General features: G+C 42.6%; 1 long non-coding RNA gene across 1 annotated transcript; it reads right to left on the reverse strand.

Annotated features, from left to right (window-relative positions):
• LOC109711423 lies at window positions 249–3,118 on the reverse strand. Its single transcript, XR_002216599.1, has 3 exons — window positions 3,082–3,118; window positions 2,229–2,434; window positions 249–509 (listed from the first exon to the last, which is right to left on the reverse strand). It is a non-coding gene; the product is annotated as an uncharacterized LOC109711423 (long non-coding RNA).

Below are 18,981 nucleotides of genomic sequence, written 5' to 3' on the forward strand. Positions count from 1 at the left end.
ACCTCCTTTAGCCAAAAGTCACACTTCTTTAACTTTGCATAGAGCTTCTCCTGTCTGAGTATTTGCAACACCGCTCTCAGATGCTCTTTGTCACGCCCCGAGCTCCGCCTATTTGGTCGGATTTGGGCTCGTCGACAGACCGCCGAACGGACAGAGCTTCCCCTGTACGTTCTAGGCGTCAACAATCTAAACACTGCAATACAAGAGGTTCCAACCAGGAACTGTAGCAAGTATGTAGATTGCATATGTATCGAAAACATAAAGTGCAAACTATGCTATTACAAGCATTCATCTCAGAGATTCTTTTACATTTACAATATTTTACATTTACATAACCACATATGCTTTTAAGTTAATACGAAACTTATACAAATTACTACAATTTTATTTCTTTCCATTTGAACTCTGAACTTGACCTCTTCAGGGTGTTGCTATCTCAGTCTCAGTGGTGGGGCGCTATCTACGAAGCTACGCCCTGTCCTCGCGCCGCCGCGCCGCTCGCGTGTAACCTGTACCCCCAAAACAACACGGGGGTGAGAACTATATAAATATAGTTTCCAGTGGGTACGGCCACCCAAGAGAAGAGCTCGACCAGCTCGACCCACCAGGTCCAAAGGAGGCAACAGTAGGTTAGTTCAACAAATAGATAGATAGATATTTAATGATGCAACAAATAGAACCATACCTTGCCTCCCTGCTATGCACTATGCAATACCTGTAAATCATGAAAGTAGCTTACTTGATTCTACTTTATATCATTAGCCATTCTTTACTTGTAGCCGTTTTATTCTTTCTTAGCTAGTTTCATTCATTAGCTATTTTCTTTATTCTTTTCTTTATGCTTTATTCTTTATTCTTACTGTACTCACTGGCGATTCTTTCCTAAGGTTACTTTACCTTAGCCATCTAGCCACTCGACTCGGTCTTGAGTCAATCAACCGCGGAGTACTGCGTCAAGTCAGGCTCGAGGTGAAGGACGTCTCACAACACCTCAGCCTTAAGTCCACGCGACACTAGGTCCATCACAGGGAGAGGAGAACCGTCGATCCCCGTGACCTTAAGTCGCTCAAGCTCAATGGGCGAGGAGAACCGTCAAACCCGTTAGCTCCGGGAGAGGAGAACCGTCAATCCCGTTGAATCACTACTGGGAGAGGAGAACCGTCGATCCCGTAGTTTCGATTCACTTCACTTGTTTCATGGCATACCGGGAGAGGAGAACCGTCAATCCCGTTGAATCACTACCGGGAGAGGAGAACCGTCAATCCCGTAGTTAAGATTCTATTTCTGCCATCACACCATTCCTAAGGATTCCGGAATCCATTTCACAACTTAAGGGTTTACTCACTGACCCTATGTTGACGACCTTCTTAGGTCTATACTATTCACTTTCTAGTGGTCCTATTGCCACTATAATTCACAACTTCATTTACTTTTTATCGAGTGTTTCATTACATCATAACCTAGGTTCGTTTACACTAGGTTTAATATTCTTTCTCCTAGATCTCAACTCTAGGTTAACTTACTTGACCTAGGGCCAATGACGCTAGGTTAATGTCCGACCTATGTTCAATAACACTAGGTTCATGCCACTCGATCTATACATCACCCTAGGTGTTCTTGCCTAGGTTCATAGTTCACATGTTCTCATGTATCTTGTTACCGTTGAGGTTTCTAATCAACGAGAATTATCGATATTCATATAGCTTGAATTATAGTATATTCATTTTCATATGTGTTTGGATATAAGCATCAAACCTTCATATTCACAAGTATTAGCTTTCATGTATCAACAATTATACATCTAACATGGTTATCAATACATTCACTTTCATATATGTTTAGACATAGACGTTAAACATTCATATTCATAAGCCTTTAACACTAGCTTTCATGTATCATGTATCAACAATTATGTTTACTTTAGCATTTGTATTCACATTTCGACAATTTTATTCATATGTATCTAGCGTTCAATATCCATGTGCATCTAGCATTCATATGGCATTCATATTCATACTCATATTCATATTCATATTCCTATTCATATTCACTTAGCATTCACATTCACATGGATCATCTAGCATTAACATACGCCCACACTCATATAGGCCTACTTGTATGCATTTAGCATTCATATGTCAACAGTTATCGTCATATATGCGTCAAGTGAAACTATGATTTACTTTGGCATGGAAGTGACCTAATCACTTCGGTAAAGCACAACCCACCTTTCTTTGATGCCGGAATGGGAGAAATGCGCTTCTAGCGGTTTCCCGAGAATCGCGACGCGCGCTCGTGACTATCGACGCCGAAAATCTTCTTTTGGCGATATCTTCGCGTAGGAGCGACGGATTGCCGAACCGATTTCGCCAGCGCGTTTCTTTTACCCCCAATTAGCTTTGTACGCGGTCAATTTCGCGATAGCGCTTCTATCCTGCAAAAGTGCATTATCGGGGTCAGTTTTTATAAAAACCCCTTTCCAATGCAATTTTCATAATTACATAGCGTAATTCAACCCTTATTAGCCCACGAACCTCAAAACAATGAGGAAAAACTGTCCAAATACTTTGATCCCATTTTTCTCTCTTTCATTTCCTTTCTTTCATTTTTCTTCTCTTTCTTTCTTTCTTTCTTTTCTTTTCCTTTCTTTCTTTCTTTCTTTTCTTTTCTTTCCCCTGCAGCAGCTGCTGCTGATGCTGTTCCTGCTGCTGCTGACAGCAGCTGTGTGCAAGCTGCTGCTACTGCTACTGCTGTTAAGCTGCTGCTGCTCCTGCAGCTGCTGAAGCTGCTGCTCAGCAGCTTCTGCTACTGCTGCTGATCCTGCTGAGCTTCAGCAGCAAGCCTGCAGGGCTGCTGCTGCTAATACTACTGCTGAGGCTGCTGCTGCTACTCCTGCTGCTGACTACTCAGCAGCAGGCTGAGCTGAAGCTGCTACTCAGCAGCTTATGCTGCTGCTGATGCTGACTGCTTGCTGCTGCTCCTGCTGACAGCAGCTGCAGCTGCTGCTGATGCTACAACCAGTAGCTGCAGGGAGAGAGCTGAGAGGGAGAGAGATGACAGAGAGAGAGGTAACAAACTCACCTCTTTATCTTCTTTTTCTTCTGTTTCTTCTCTTTTCTCTTCTCCTCTTTCTCTCTCTCTACGTATGTAGGCTGCAAGGGTGGATAAGGATGGAAGGGAGAGCCTGGCAGCAGGTTAGTGGAATTCCACTAACTTGTCCAATTTACCAAAATGCCCCTCGACTTATCCGTTTCACAACTCAGATCAGATACCCTTCGCAGGCCCTTCCGAAAGTCCGATTGAGCTCAAATTTGGCAGGCATGTTCGGTTTTACTTAACAAGTCTACTGAAATTTTAACATTTCAGTTTCGACCCTGTTTGGTCACTGCGAACTGTCCCGAACTGTAATCTTTATCAGATAACTTCCAGATGCTATTTCTCTCTCTACAGATGTCAGAAAAATCTGAAACTTCAAATCTAGCCTCATAAAAATGTTCCTGACATCTCTGCCAATTTTCATAATTTTCTAACACTGTGCATTTTCTGCTAATTTTCTCAGTCCCGTTCTTTACAGAAAATTCTAAAGTTTCCGTTTTCACTCCGATTTCACCCAAACATGTCCAAAAGATACCAAGGGACCTTCACAAGCTACCAATCCAATTTGGAAGCAATTCCTTTGCATTTTGACATTATTGGAGCCGAATTAGCAATAGAATCAGCTCCAATTTCATTATATGGCAGAAATTTCTCCTTTTTGCACTACCACTTCGCACTGAACACTTCAAAACCCTTTGAAAGCACACCCTTGGCTTTTCCAAAACCTCACAATTGATTCGGAGATACCACAATTTATCCTCACGCCTTACTTTAATTCTTTTAATCAAAGTTAGCGTCGGAAATCCGAAATTCTCTTTATATTTCGTTTCGCGCCCAATTTGCGCCGAAACACTTATTTATCTCCAGAATTCATTCACACGCATCACAAATCACTCGCGGATGATGTCCAACTAGCTCAATCCTCACTTTGACCCTCTAGGTCAAAGTTGACATCGCAACTCCAAGTTTCCATATGTTACACTCTTCATGCTCATCTTCACTTTTCGAGTAAACCAACACGTCGTCTATAAATACCACGACGCATCGATCCAACAATGGCCTAAAGACTCGATTTATGAAGTCCATAAATGCTGCCGGGGCGTTAGTGAGCCCAAACGGCATTACCGTGAACTCATAATGGCCATACCGCGTACGGTACGCCGTTTTGTGCGCATCCTTCGGCCTGATCTTTAATTGATGATACCCCGACTGGAGATCAATCTTCGAATACACCTTGGACCCTTGCAACTGATCGAATAGATCATCAATCCTTGGCAACGGGTACTTGTTCTTTATCGTCACTTTATTCAACTCGCGATAATCTACGCAGAGTCGAAGTGTGCTATCCTTTTTCTTCACAAATAGCACCGGAGCTCCCCATGGTGACACGCTCGGCCTCACGAAGCCTTTATCGAGCAAGTCCTGTAGTTGGCCTTTCAACTCCTTCAGCTCCACCGGTGCCATTCTATATGGAGCCTTCGAAACTGGTTCCGCCCCGGGAATCAAGTCAATGACAAACTCAACTTCCCGGTCCGGTGGCAGTCCCGGTAACTCCGTCGGAAACACATCCGGAAACTCGCACGCTACTCGAATATCTCCCAACTCTGGGTACTCCTTTCGAGCATCCACCATGGTTGCCAAATAGGCCTTACACCCTCCTTTGATCATTCTCTTCGCCCTCACAGACGATATAGTCGCCGCGAAGCGCCTACTTTTGCATGCTTGGTAGACTAACTCTTCTTGATTAGGCTCACGAAAAGTGATCACCTTGCTTTCACAATCTATCACCGCATAGTACTTGGAGAGCCAGTTGGTCCCCAAGATAACATCGAATCTCCACATCTGATCTAGCACTAGCAGATCAATCGGCATAATCCAATCGCCTATTTGCACTGGACACGCCAAATACTCGTTGTGAACACTGAATGAATGTTATGGGGCATTCACCCACCAGTAATCCTCATTGTACACCATCTCTATGCCATGTGTCTTAGCAAATAATGTGCTAATAAACGAATGAGATGCGCCCGTATCAAACACTGCTCTAGCTCTAGTGCCTTTAATCACAATTATACCTGCCACGACGTCGTTGGGTGCTGCAGGTTGTTGCTCCTCCACCTGAGCGGCGAAGACTCGGCCGCTAGGCGCTCTCGATCCCTCCGGCTGACGCGGTGATGACGCGCCCCCAGCCGACATCGCTGGTGGTAACCCCGCAAGCTGTCTAGGGGTAGACAGTGTTGAAGCCGCCGTTGGCGCAGACGACGTCCATGTCGGGCACTCCCGGATAAGATGTCCCGGTTGGCCACACTTGAAACACTTGCCATCGCGCTGCGGGCAAGTCGACACCTTGTGCTCACCGCCACAAATAACACATCGAGGTGGTCTCCAGTTCCTCGACTGCTGTCGGGGATACCGAGGGGGTTTCTTAGCATTTGGCCGGCCCCCGGCATTGCCCGCCGTTCTTTTCTTGCCCTTGTCTTTAGACTCAGCCATAGCTTCTCGTTCCTCGCATACGTGGGCGCTATCGTGCTCCGCCCACAAAGCTTTATCAAAGACCTTCGCAAAGGTCGACAGCTTTAAGATCTGCACCTTTTCATAAATTTTTGGCTGAAGTCCTCGCAAGAACCAATCTGCCCGGTCCCGATCATCACGAACAACGTCGGGAACGTAGTCAATAATGTGAGAGAATTCTTGCTCATACTCTCCCACCGATCGATCGCCCTGTCTCAACTTGCAGAACTTTTCTTGTAGCTTCCGCTTCACCGTGTCGGGGAAGTAGTTCGCGAGCACCGCTCTCTTGAACTCTTCCCAAAGCATGAGCGGGAGATCGGTAGGTCGATCCCGCTTAACTCGCTTTCACCACACCATCGCCGCCTTCCCTAGACAATGGGTGGCGAGGTACACTTTGTCTTTCTCCGAAGTATTTAGGTCCTCGAAGAGCGTCTCCATCGAGTCGATCCACGACTCCACAACCGCTGGCTCCACCAAACCGCCCTCGAAGGTAGGTGGGTCGAACTTCTTGAACTGAATGAGAGCCGCCAACGTGCGCTCTCGCTCTGCCTTTACCGCCGCACTATCGGGGTTTGAGGTTCCCGATACGGCCGGTACTAGGGCGACTGGCGCAGCCGCTGCTGCCGCCGCTCCCTCGACTGCCCTTGGCACCTCCGCAGGGGGCACAGGTGGCTCTACGCCCACTTGGGCATTTCGTAATGCTAATCCGAGCGCACCAACGCGTCGGAAATACCCCCAATTAAGTTTCTAGAGGGTCAATTGCACTTAGAAATTCCTATGAGCAAAAGCCCCAATTTGGGTGCCCTAGCTCCATAGCATCATCAAACCTAGGGTTTGATCTCAATGGGAAGCAAAAGTAGCTTCATTATACTCTAAAAGTCCATTAGAACCATCTTTAGACAAATCAAAACCCTACTTAGGGTTTCACCATGAGAGGTGATGAAGCTCACCTCAAGCTTCACCATTTCTATGGTCTTGATCTCAAAAGAAGCAAAAGAAAAGCTTCAAATACTCAAATGGTTCCATAAAACCCATCTTAAGCTTAATCCAAACCCTAGATTAGGTTCTACCATGATTAGGGTTCAAAGCTTACCTTGTAAGCTCTCCTTTTCCAAGCTAGAGATGAGGGAGAGGGAGTTTCTTCACTTCCTCTTCTTCTTCTCCACTTTCTTCTTCTTCCTTCAGGGACCGGTTCCCGAAGGCTCTCCCTGCGCAGCCAGAGCTGCTGCGTGCGATGCATCCGGTCTCTCCTTTGGGGGACCGGTCTCTCAGGCAGGGACCGGTTCCCGAGAGCTAATTTCTCAGGACTTAGCCCATTTTTCGGCTGTCTCATTTCATACGCGTTCGGGGACCGGTCTCTCCCACCAGGGACCGGTCCCCGAGAGCTCAAAATCTGCAGTTTGCAGAATTTGATTCTTTAGCTCTCGAAAACCTTCCACAACGCACTTTTACCCATTTTAACATCTTCAGACTTTCCGAAGTATACCATCCTCGCACTTTGGTCAATTTGACTAAAGTTCGATATTTATTTTCCGAATTTTCGGTATATTACACTGTTTACTTGTATTATTAATAGCTTTGATATTTCATGGTTTAGTTGGTTTATGTTATTCGAATTCATGTGGTTTTGAATGAACTATAGAACTTGTGGATTTTGTGAAAAAGGAAAAATAGTTTTCTACCCCTCGTGGTAGCGTTTTAAAAAGAAAAGGTTTTCGTGTAGGAAACCGCTTTCAAAAGAGTTTTTCTTGTGGTTTTTATGTTTAAACACTGAATGGTAAATATCTGGTGAATGGTGAATGAATGTTGAGAATTGTCTATTCATGTATTGTGGTTGTATCCTAGTTATACTCTGTTGGGACGTCTTGTAATTGTGCGACGCCGTGCAAATATAGGAGAAACTCTGTCCGTGTGAACAGTGGATTTCCTGTATTTGTGGCAGATCTGGCATACCCTGGGTTCAGGTTTTCAAAAACAAAAAAAAATTTTCGCTATGTTTTTAACCTAAAGGGACCCCGGGGCGTGACATTATTATTGATCACTACGGAGTTGGATGACAGAAATTATTATATATATAGATGGAAAGAGTTAAGTGATAATAATGCCCACTAATTAATTATGAGATTTTTCTACAGAATTTTAATGTAAATTTAAGTGTATATTATTTGTATATAATTAGGGAGGAAAAAATTAAAAAGCTAATTGCCCTTGAATATATCTACAAATTGCTATTAGAAATATTATAGCTTGTAATTTATATATTTTAAATTTTATATATGATATTTGCCATGTATCATTTTCCTATTAGATCTGATCACCGGGGAGAACGTGGAAGGTGTAAGTGACTGGAGTTGCATGCATGTGAAGTGAACTGTGTATGCTATCACCAAATAAAATTTAATTGAATATATTGTTTCAATACATTTATTATTTACTGCTTTGTGTGTGTGTGTGTGTACGTATATGTTTATTTATTTACATGATCCTGATAATCTGACACTAGCTTTGTTCAATTCGTTCACAATTTGGTAAGTATTAGGATTTTGGTTAAATCCTTAATACTTGATGTTCTAGTAGCCTCTAATGTGATGTTAGCATGTTTTCTCCATTTAATTTGGATTATTTGGAGCATGTGTAGAGGCTAGGGTTAGAATGAGGGTTTTGGAAATTAGAGGGTTTTGATCTAATATAACCCTATTGTTCTCTAATTGGAGGTTAGAGAAGGATCCTTGAAGACCCTAGGCTGTGGATCGGCGTGCGGTTGGTGGTCGGTTGCAATTTCAAGCCAAACCGGTTAGCGTGTGTCGCGGAGGCCGATTGCAAGTGGCTACAAGCAATCGGAGAGTGTTGCGAGGTGGGTTGTGCTCACCGAAGATACTAGCTCGCTTCCATGTCGAAGTGGAATGCGGTTTTATTACTGATGCATATATGTGTATTGGTAGGCTTGTATGATAATATGAGTACTTGGATCATATTATGCTTGACAATATTGCCTACCATGGGAATCTACTAGATGAGAATATATGCTAGATGAAATGCATGTTGACATATGGTGGATTATGTTAGATGAATTATGCATGATTGACATATGGTAAGAATATGATAAATAGAATATTCATATTGACATGTCATAGCATTTACTAGATGATAAATGGATGTTGGCCATATATGTTCATGTATAGTATTCATACATCGTAGAGTAGGTTGTTGCTTATTCCTTTCCTTGCATTTTCTCATGAGGTTTGTGCAAATATGAGATGGAACATAGGGCTATGTGTGTTAGGATTGGATGTGAACAGAGGACTTCTATAGAGGCATGATAAAGAACTTGAACATCGTGGCATTGAAAGTGGCATTTGATATGAAAATATGAGATTTGAGACATTGTGGCATTAGCTAGAGACAATGTGAGTTGTGGCATGTAAATTAGTGTGGTTGAGACACTTACAACCTAACGATGTAAATGAGCGATATTTGAATTTAGTGTAGTAGAACACTATGGCATTTGAACATAGGGATAGTTGAGTTCCCGAGTGATTGTTAACCCTAGTTCACAGGGTATCCTCAGTTGGCGAGAATTGGATCATACTCACATAGTCTGTTTTGAGCTTAGGGTGGTCACTCCACACAAGCAGTGCACTTCGGAGTTGTCACATGAGGGGCAGAAGTAGTTGTCTCGCAGGCGGTCTTGGGTGGGATAGAGCGGGGCAACTCCTCACCGGGTGGGATAAGAGCGGGGTAGCTCCTCACCTATGGGAATTGAGATGTAAGTTGGGGCAAACCTTCGGGTTAGCCAGTTTGATTGGGTTATAAAAAGGCAAATAACATGCATTATGAGCTATGGATTTGGTATCCCAGTCGAGTGGATTTAGGGCTGAGGTGTATGTGAGAAGTCCATCACCTCGAGCCTGGCTTTATGCGGTATTCCGCAGATGATTGACTCAAGACCGAGTCGGATGGATAGTTTTGTAAAGGTAGATGAAACCTTACGAGCAGAATTGTAATTGACATGAATCTAAGATGGAGGAAAACTTAGAAGTCAATTGGATGAGCTGCGGATAGCGAAACAGAAAGCAGAATTAGTAGATCTACTTACCTCATTGCATATTGAGTTGCATGATTGCATGGTTGCATGTTGTGAGGCATGAATATGATAATATTAGTTGCATAACTTAATATATGAAGAATATATGTTTGTGGATATTTGTGGACTAACATGTTGCAGTGCCTCCTTCGGACCTGGTGGGTCGAGCTCTTCCCTTGGGCGGCCGTACCCACTGGGAACTATGAACAATAGTTCGCAACCTACGTTGTTTTGGCGATTACAGGTTCACACGCAAGCGGTGTGGCGGCGCGAGGAAAGGGCGTAGCGCCCTACCACAGAGACCAGAGATAGCATTACCCCATGTCGGCCTAGCTAGGGGTTGTAGAGTCAAAAGAAAACAATATTGTAATAATATCGATTGTATTTGGAAATTAAATGTAATATGTAAAACTTGGGATGAATGCTTGTAATAGCATAGCTGCATTTATGTTTTTGATACTTTCTTATGCAATCCTTGCTTGATTATTGTTCCTGGTCGGACCTCGTGCTTTGTATGGATTGTGACGCCTAGAATATACAGGAAAAACTCTATCCGTTCGGCGGTCTGTCGGCGTGCCCGAATCCGACCAAATAGGCGGGTCTCGGGGCGTGACACTGAGGTCCCTGGAGCATCGGTAAAGCTCCAATCACATGTCGTAGCTATCGTCCGTTTGATGTTGTTTGTTGTGCACAAACATGCATTGTTGCATCGCAGCGATGCTTTCGCATCATGGCTGCTCCTGGCAGCATAGGTTTCGAATTAGTATGCTGTCATTCGAGGTATGATACCCAAAAACCCCATGGTTCGTTTAACGGGGGCAATCGGCGCATTTAATGACGTTGTAGGTGTCGTTGGAGCCTTGTTTTGGGATTCTGTTGCAGGACTTGCATTGCTGCTATTCGTAGTGAGCTTTAGACCTCTTGGGCAGAGATTAGTGAGTCCTTGGGGTTCACAAATTGACGCTTTGCAATTTGGGGGTTTCCGGAGCCAAAATGGCAATGAACGGGACTCCAGTCGCAACATAAACCACTTTAAATCTATCGCTCTTGCACCATGCATGTGCGGCTGTCCCAACACCTAAAACGAGTGTTCTAGGACAGCACATGAGCTGGGATTAATTCAGGAATACTTTGTCATGTTTGGGGCTTAACAGAGCCCAATAATGCGAAGTTCGGGCGGTTTCGGTTGCAACTTTGCATCGTATTTGCCGCTGCTATTTGCAGCAGAGTCTTGGTTGTTTTGCTGAATGTCGGAGTGTAGTTGGACACCCTGGATCACAGCAAGAAGACTATGGCGAACTCCGGAACCAAATAAGGCATCCCGGGAGTCAACTGGATAGCTTTCGGAACCCAACTTTTTCATTTTAGAGCACTTATTATCCTACTGTCCTAAGGGCATTAAAGTGGTGCTTCGGGACAGCAGACATTGTGGGATAGCTATGAGACTTACTCCGGGTTGCCCCGTTGGTTGTTACGATATTTTGTTGAATTGGTGTGGCTCTCGGACAATCTGTCGGTGACTATCGGTTGGAAACTGAGAGAATCCGATTGTCCAACGGTTAGAATCATGTCGAGTCTAAGGCATTATGTACTTTACATGATTAAGCTGTGTATGGCTTTGTTTGGGACTATGCATAGGTCCGGGCGATAGCGAAAGGCAACTGTAGGTAGTCAACGACCTGTGTACTTCGTGCGGTATAGGTGGGTGCTTCGAGCTGGTAGTCGGTGAGATCATTTCACTTTTCTCTTCTCTTCTCTTGCATTTACATATCAGTATCTTTGTCTCTACATGCCGTTTTGCCTTTGTTTACTGTTCGTATAGATATTACTTGTTACTTGCATGGTGATGGTTGTTGTTGACATGTAGAACAGGCTCGCATTTATTATCTATCAAACCTTTGGGTCTAGGCTGTAAGGAAGCGAATTCTCGAAACTCGAGGATTAGACTTCGGTCCGGAATCGACTATTCGTCGAGTGTGTAAGCTTCGGAAAGTCCGAAGGTGATTATGATGCATAAAGTGCATTAAAGAAGGGTCCGTGGGAGCACCAGTGCAAAATCTGCACTGGAGCAGAATTGCTCTCGGGGACCGGTCCCTGGCAGGGAGGGACCGGTTCCATCAGGCTGGGCTGCGGGGGTCTCTGATGAGACCGGTCCCTGGTGGTGAGGGACCGGTTCCCGAACGTTGGCCCAACGAAAATAGCCGAAATTTGGCTAAGTCCCGAAAACTCAGCTTTCGGGAACCAGTCTCTCGGACAAGGACCGGTCTCCCGGGGACCGGTCTCTCAGGCAAGGACCGGTTCCCGAACGCGAAATCCCCTCTGCTCGAAATGGCAGCCTTCGGGGACCGGTCTCCCCGAGCTGGGACCGGTCCCTCGCTGCGAAAATGGCCCAGAGAGGGCTGTTTCAGGAAATGAAAAGTTGAGGGGGCTATATGCAAAATGGCCTATATGAGGGCTTGGGGACCCCTCTCTCTCCCTCAGTTGCTCTCTCCCTTTCACACTCTTTCCCTCTCTCTCTCTAGAAAGAAAAGAAGGAGAAGAAGAAGGAGAAGAAAGAAAAGAAGGAGAAGAAGAAGGAGAAGAAAGAAAAGAAGGAAAAGAAGGAAAAGAAGAAGAAGAAGGTCTTCTTCTCTCTCTCCTTCAAGCTAGGGCAAGCTTGGAGCTTGGCTTAGAGGTAAACTCCAAACCCATCCATGGTAGATTTCTAAGGATTGGGTTTTGTTGCTTAGAATTGGTTCAAATAGAACCTATTGGAGGTAAATAGATGTTCGAGCTCGAAATCGAAGCTCGCATCACGGATTTCTTCCCCGTTGCCGTTCTAGGACACAGATTTGGGATTTTGGTAAATCTAGGGTTTTGATCTATTTTAATAGGTCGCATACCTAATTGCTAGGTCCCGGAACGCGTCGGCGAAGTCGGTTTCTCGATCCGACGAGCGGGTGCGGAGAAATCGCCGAATCGGGTACTCGAGGGCTCGCTTCGCCCCGAGGAGTTGAAGCGGCGTACAAAGAACCGCAACGTCGAGTTTTCTATCGTCGCGGCATCGCCAAGAGGTGGGTGGTGTCCATCCCGAAGCAATCGGGCTCCCTTCTATGTCTTAGTATATGTCGATTCTAGCATCTTGGATTATTGCATTATAGGATGATTGTGCATTGCCTTTCCTTATGCCTTCCTGGATGATATCGTAGCATGTATTGGATACTTGATATAGTGGATTGCTAAGGATTGGGTCGAGACTTGTGAATCTTATATAGTGCAGAGAAAGAGATGAGTTTAGTGGTTGATCTAATGTTAAACAAAGAACGAGTGGCACCTAGTCGATAGTAAACAATGGATGAGTGGCAATTTAGTGGGTAGTAAGCAAAAGAACAATGACACATATGAGTCGTAGTGTATGTGAAACCTATGGACTATATGCTGATTGTAACCCTAGAGGATAGGGTATTCTCGAGACGAGGATTGGATCATGCTCACGGTCTGTTTCTAAATCTTGTGATGGAAGCCCCACACAAGTAGTGCGCTCCGGATGTTGGTCACGTGGGATTGCCTATTTTGGGTCCCAAGAGATTGCCTATTTTGGGCCCCGGCAGACGGTCTCGGTTCGTAGTGCGAGTTGACCCTCCCTACCTTCGAGATGGCAAGTGAGCAGTAGGCTCCTTCAGGGAAGCCACGAGATTAAGGAACAAGTGAATGAGATTGATGAACAGGGACATAGCTTTACCTTTGACATGACGACAGGTTAGTTGCTTACTATTTCATTGAGCATGCATTCATATATCTATGATTGGGCATAGTAGTGTAGCTTTACTTTCCTGTCTTTACCGCTTTCCTTATCTATCTATCTATCGATTATCTACTTTTGCCCTCTTGGACCTAGTGGGGAGATCGGCGGAGTCGGCGCCCAAACCCACTGGGAACTAAGGAAGTTAGTTCTCACCCCCATTTTACTACAGGTTCGAGTTCGGGTGTCCCCGGTGAGCGTGAGGATCGTGGTAAGGGCCCGGCGCTCTAGTCGCATTAGCTATCTTCCTTTTGCATTAGCCGTCACCCCTTTTGGCATTGAGAGTAGATGTTGTATAGGGTGAGGTTGAGTGATTGTATTTGTATTTTGGAAGATGTAAAAGATGTAATTAAATGTATTAAGTCAAATGAATGTAATAGATAGCCTCTTCTCTCTTTATGTACTTGTATATGTTTTTATACTTGCATCTTGCTCTCGGCTGTTGAGCACTGTTTGTGCTCTCCTCGTTGTAGTTATCGATTGTGTATGTATTCAAGTTATTTTCTTGGGAACTTGTTGTACACAATCTCGTTGTTAGCCTTCGGCGGACAGGAGAGGTGCTGTCCGTTCGGCGTCTGTTCGACGTGCCCGGGCCGGACCAAATTGGTAGCGGTCTCGGGGTGTGACATAGGCACTTGCAGTTCTTTCGCTATTGTTGCATGTCGTTTTGGTTTGATCAAGTTCGGTGTGCATACGCTAGGCATTTGGCTTCGGCCAAGGCATCGACTTTCTGCCAGCTTTTGTGTTGAGCATACCGCATGACTTAGTCATAGCACTTTGAGTGTATTCATGACACCAGGTCGGTTTGGCCACCAACCAAGGGGTGTACTATCCGGATAGGTCGTTCAGTGGGCACATGGATCACGTCGGAGTAGGCTTGTGACGGGTGACGCTTGAGGTCCCTAGACCAATATAGCAGGCACTAGATTGGGTATAGTTTTGATTTGGTTACCTTGAGGCATGCTCAGCCTTGTATTTCTTACAGTAGCAGTTTTTATTACTTGCTTCTTATCATATCTGTCATAGCTACTGTAGTTCTCCTTTGTATCATAGCTCTTGTACTCTGTTTACCCTACTTTTTTTGTTCTTCGGTGATTACAACTTGCCTTCGTGGCCCTATTGTACCCTCTAGGAAACCTTGTTGTGGTTTCTCACCCCTCTTTCCCCAGGTGGTGCGGGCGAGGAGACGGTTCAAGGTGTGCCGGAAGGACGTCTTAGCTAGACTGCTCTAGCGATCACCACCTGATTATTCTTCTTATTTCGCATTTCCAGATTATTAAAATAGTTCAGTTTGGTGTTTGTTTGTGACACCCCAATAATCCCACATCGGATGGGAGTGGGGTTGTTAGTGGGTTTATAAGAGACTTAGACACTAGTAATAATAACTGGGTTTAAGCATTTTTGGCTGTGGTTGGGCCCAACGAGTTATTATTGCTAGTGAGCTGGGTCGTTACATTTGGTATCAGAGTCGGTTCATCAGCTTGACATGTGTGGCGAGTTTCGGCTGAGCCAGGGTCTGGATGACGGGCTAGCGAGATAAGTCTCACATCGCCAGGTGATCTTGGGCTGTATGTGTGATTGGACTGACGAGGACGTCAGGGCCTTAACGGGGGGAGTCTGTGACACCCCAATAATCCCACATCAGATGGGAGTGGGGTTGTCATTGGATTTATAAGAGACTTAGATACTAGTACTAATAACTGGGCTTAAGCATTTTGGGTTGTGGTTGGGCCCAACGAGTTATTATTGCTAGTGGGCTGGGTCGTTACATTGTTTGTGACTGTGTGATTGATGTTTGGATAGTAACTATGAGCCTGTATAGATTTGGGATTTTATCATGCATGTACTCAGATGTTTTAGTATTTCAATTTGGATTTACAGTATCATTTCTTTTGGTTTTCTACCCCTCGTGGTAGTCGTTTTCAAAATATTGAGTTTCCGTGTGGGAAACGGTTTTCAAAAAAGCTTTCAAATGATTTCTGATTGTAGATTATTTGGAGTTTAAAAATAAAGCTTCGGATGGGGGGCACTTTTAAATAGGATGATTGTTGTATTGTGCATCATCATCCGGTGCCTAAGGAGTGTTTAGAGGCATGCATCATCTCTAAGAATGGCTAGCTATATGATATTGCAACGCATGGAATGCTTGTGGATTTGGTGAATGTAAGTTGTTAGTTGTGATCCTGTTGGCATTGTTATTGATACGCCGCGCAAATATAAGGGAGATCCTACCCGTGTGGGCAGAGGGACTTGTATTTGTGGCGGGTCTGTACGTCACGTGGAAATTTGAAAAAAAAAAGGGCACATTTTTCGCAACTTTGATTTATAAAATGGGTATTGTTTTGCACAAGGTTTTTACTAACTGGGCCTGGGGCGTGACAGATTATTTCTTTCTTCTTTCTCACTTTCTCTTTGTGATTTCACCTATGTTTCTAGGGTTTTGGAAGGTGGACGATTGCGGAGACTCTCATAGCCTTTCAGGACAATCAAGCATAGAGATTTTGACACGACATTCGTCACAAGATCCAAAAGCATCAAAACAAGGACAATCCAAAAAGGCTAGTAAAATAAATAATTCGATCCGATTTTAGTTTCTGGATACATTAGCTATTTAGTTTGTAAGTTTTCACTACCCTCTAATTCCAACAACTAGTATCAGAGCCGTTTTGGCTTATTTTCACGTTTGATCATATCTATGATGTTTAATTAGACTACATGCTTCATCGATCATAATTTCTTGATGTAGATTATTTCTATAATTTTTTTTATTTATTTTTCTATGTAGAATCTTTTTTTAGAGTAAAACTAAACAGTTATATTTTTTTTGTTGATCATGAAACATATATATTTTTTTCATTGGTTGTATATTTTTTTATAAATCCGTTTTATGCTCCGTGCATTAAAAAAAATTTTGCTATAGGGCGGACTTGCGGGGCATCATGAAACTATTAGGATTTCCATAAATGTGATCAAATTACTCATATTCAAATATGAATTTATTATAGATAAAGGTCTATCCTGTAAAACTATATAATATGGTATATTTTATCCCTATCATATCTATTTAAATTAAATAGAATCCTAATCAAACTTTGATAGGAAGTCGATCTGGACTCCATATAAAGAGGTATTGGTCCTGCCACATTCTCATACGCATTCTCGTGAAGATTACCATCGATTTCACACCATACGGGAGAGTGCCTGAAATAGGAGGAGAAACTAAATTACCCGAGTTCGGTTGGTGATGTTCATATCGGTACCGGACTTTTCGCTTCTGTAAATTAATCAAAAATTTCTTCTCTATAGCATTCTGTGAGTTATTTATTTTATTTTATATATGATCCTGAATTTTGATATGTGTTCAATTTATTATTATTTTACATACCTATTAAGATCTATCAATTGGTATTAAAGTAAGGTTGATAATATTAATGTTGTATGTATGATTTATTAGATCGTTTTTTTTTTTTGAGGACTTTTTGACTTTTATAATATTTATTAAAAGGTTTTAATTCATGTAATGAATTTTTGTGACGATCATGTAATTTTAAATTACATTTATGATCATGTGAATTATTTTCATCTTTGTTTTCTGGCTATGCACCTGTATCGGCAGCTTATCCATTTATGATGCAGTCGCATGTATTGAACGTGACGACGAAGGAATTGTTGGAATAAATACCGCAACGAAAATCTGATTGTGATTAAAATCTAACTAATTTTGTAATAAAAATAAATAAATCAAACTTACAGATAGACGCAAATATTCCAATAAAGATATTTATCTTATCTGGAAGCGTGCGAGACACTACCCTAAGGCGTATTCCCGTCCTTACGTGCGGGATTAACCGGAAATAACACCCCAAGGTACGACCAGAATTCCTCCTCGTGCGAGCACAATCGTGAAGGAGGTTGACGGAGATTCTTTCAACACCCAGTGGATAAGGGGAATATTAAAAAATGAAGATAAAAGAATCAATGAATAGAGATTAACCAATAATCTAATATCTTTTCTACTTGCTCTATTTTGAGTAAGGAGAAAAAGAAATGGCATAAAAGGAAAGAGGATTTTACACTCTTTCTCGTTACGAGAAAGAAGCGGAACCGGCGGAATGGAATGGAATTCCGTTTGGCGCAAGAAACGGAACGGGAAAATATCCCGTTAGTTTCTTTCTCATTAAGAAACATAATAACATAAATAAATAAAATAAAATAAATAAAATAATAAATAATAAATAAATTTAAAGTTCAAATAAATTTAAATTCAAATTTTGAGTTTTTCTCCAACAATCCCCCACAAAACTCAAAATTTTTTAAAATACAAATTAAAGTCAGAAAAGAAAAATACTGGGTGTTTATACTATGCAATGGGTGAGGTGTCTTTAAAAGACTTAGCCCCACTTAGTGTAAGCAGTTTCCATCAGAAGGAATCGGAGTGAATCAGGTCTTGAACTACGTTCCTTTGATCCTTACTTCAACCACAACACACATAGTACAGAATTCTCCATCGCGGGTCTGTGCATTAATGACCATGCACAGTATCTTAATTTTTCATAAGAGTTTCTATGGATAGCCCATATCATATAGCCGCAGCCACATACAGATACTCTTATATAGGTGGTTTCCTCCAGGGATGTGTGTAGAGTCACATCTCGCGAAAATTACCGCTTGGATCCCATTAAGAGCTATCAGCTCAACCTAATCCACTGCACAGAGCACTACTCACCATAGGGATGGGATTGGAGGTAAAGCTCCTCTATAAAATTTTGTAGAAAGTGCTCTTTGGCCAACCTGACAGCTTGTTTTTATCACATTGAATATTCTTCAAGGGATCTCCTATCACAAAGGTTGGGCCTATTATGGGCAAAGCCCCATCCCCCTCGATGATATTAGGAGCTTAGTCCTGTTCAGGCCTTTCGTCAAGTAATCTGCAAGATTCTGATCAGATCTAACAAAACTCAAATAAATAATATGATAGAAAATTAACCATCTAACAGATTTCTATCTCAGTATGATATAAATGTTAACTTTAGAATTTACCAATTTTATTTATAAGCTAAACATTAGGATAAACAAAATGAAATCATGAGGGCAATTATAATATCAAAATTTATCAAATTGATAAAAGAGTATCCCCAACAAGTTCTAAGATATACTAAAATTTAAAATCATGAAATTTAATCATGTTTAATAAAGTTTGGTTCAACAGCAAATAGATGGCCTGACAAAAAAAATTTGATTTCGTAAGACTTTCTTTGCAAACAATATATTGCAAGCAATGTATAAAAAATATTAAATACAGCAAGCAAAATGATTACAGTAAAGATGTGCTATTGGTTACTCAGTCGTGCTGAGAAGTTCAAATAGTTGTGGTATTAAATCCAACAAATAGAATTTATAATAACCGCAACAATAAATAATGCAAAAATTAGCATTGGTGTTGCTGCTTAGGTGATCTCATTCAAAGAAGTTCCATTTAGAAAACTATGGCTTGAAATCCCACTACCCG

Source organism: Ananas comosus, linkage group 6 (genome assembly GCF_001540865.1).
Source record: "Ananas comosus cultivar F153 linkage group 6, ASM154086v1, whole genome shotgun sequence".
Taxonomy (NCBI): domain Eukaryota; kingdom Viridiplantae; phylum Streptophyta; class Magnoliopsida; order Poales; family Bromeliaceae; genus Ananas; species Ananas comosus.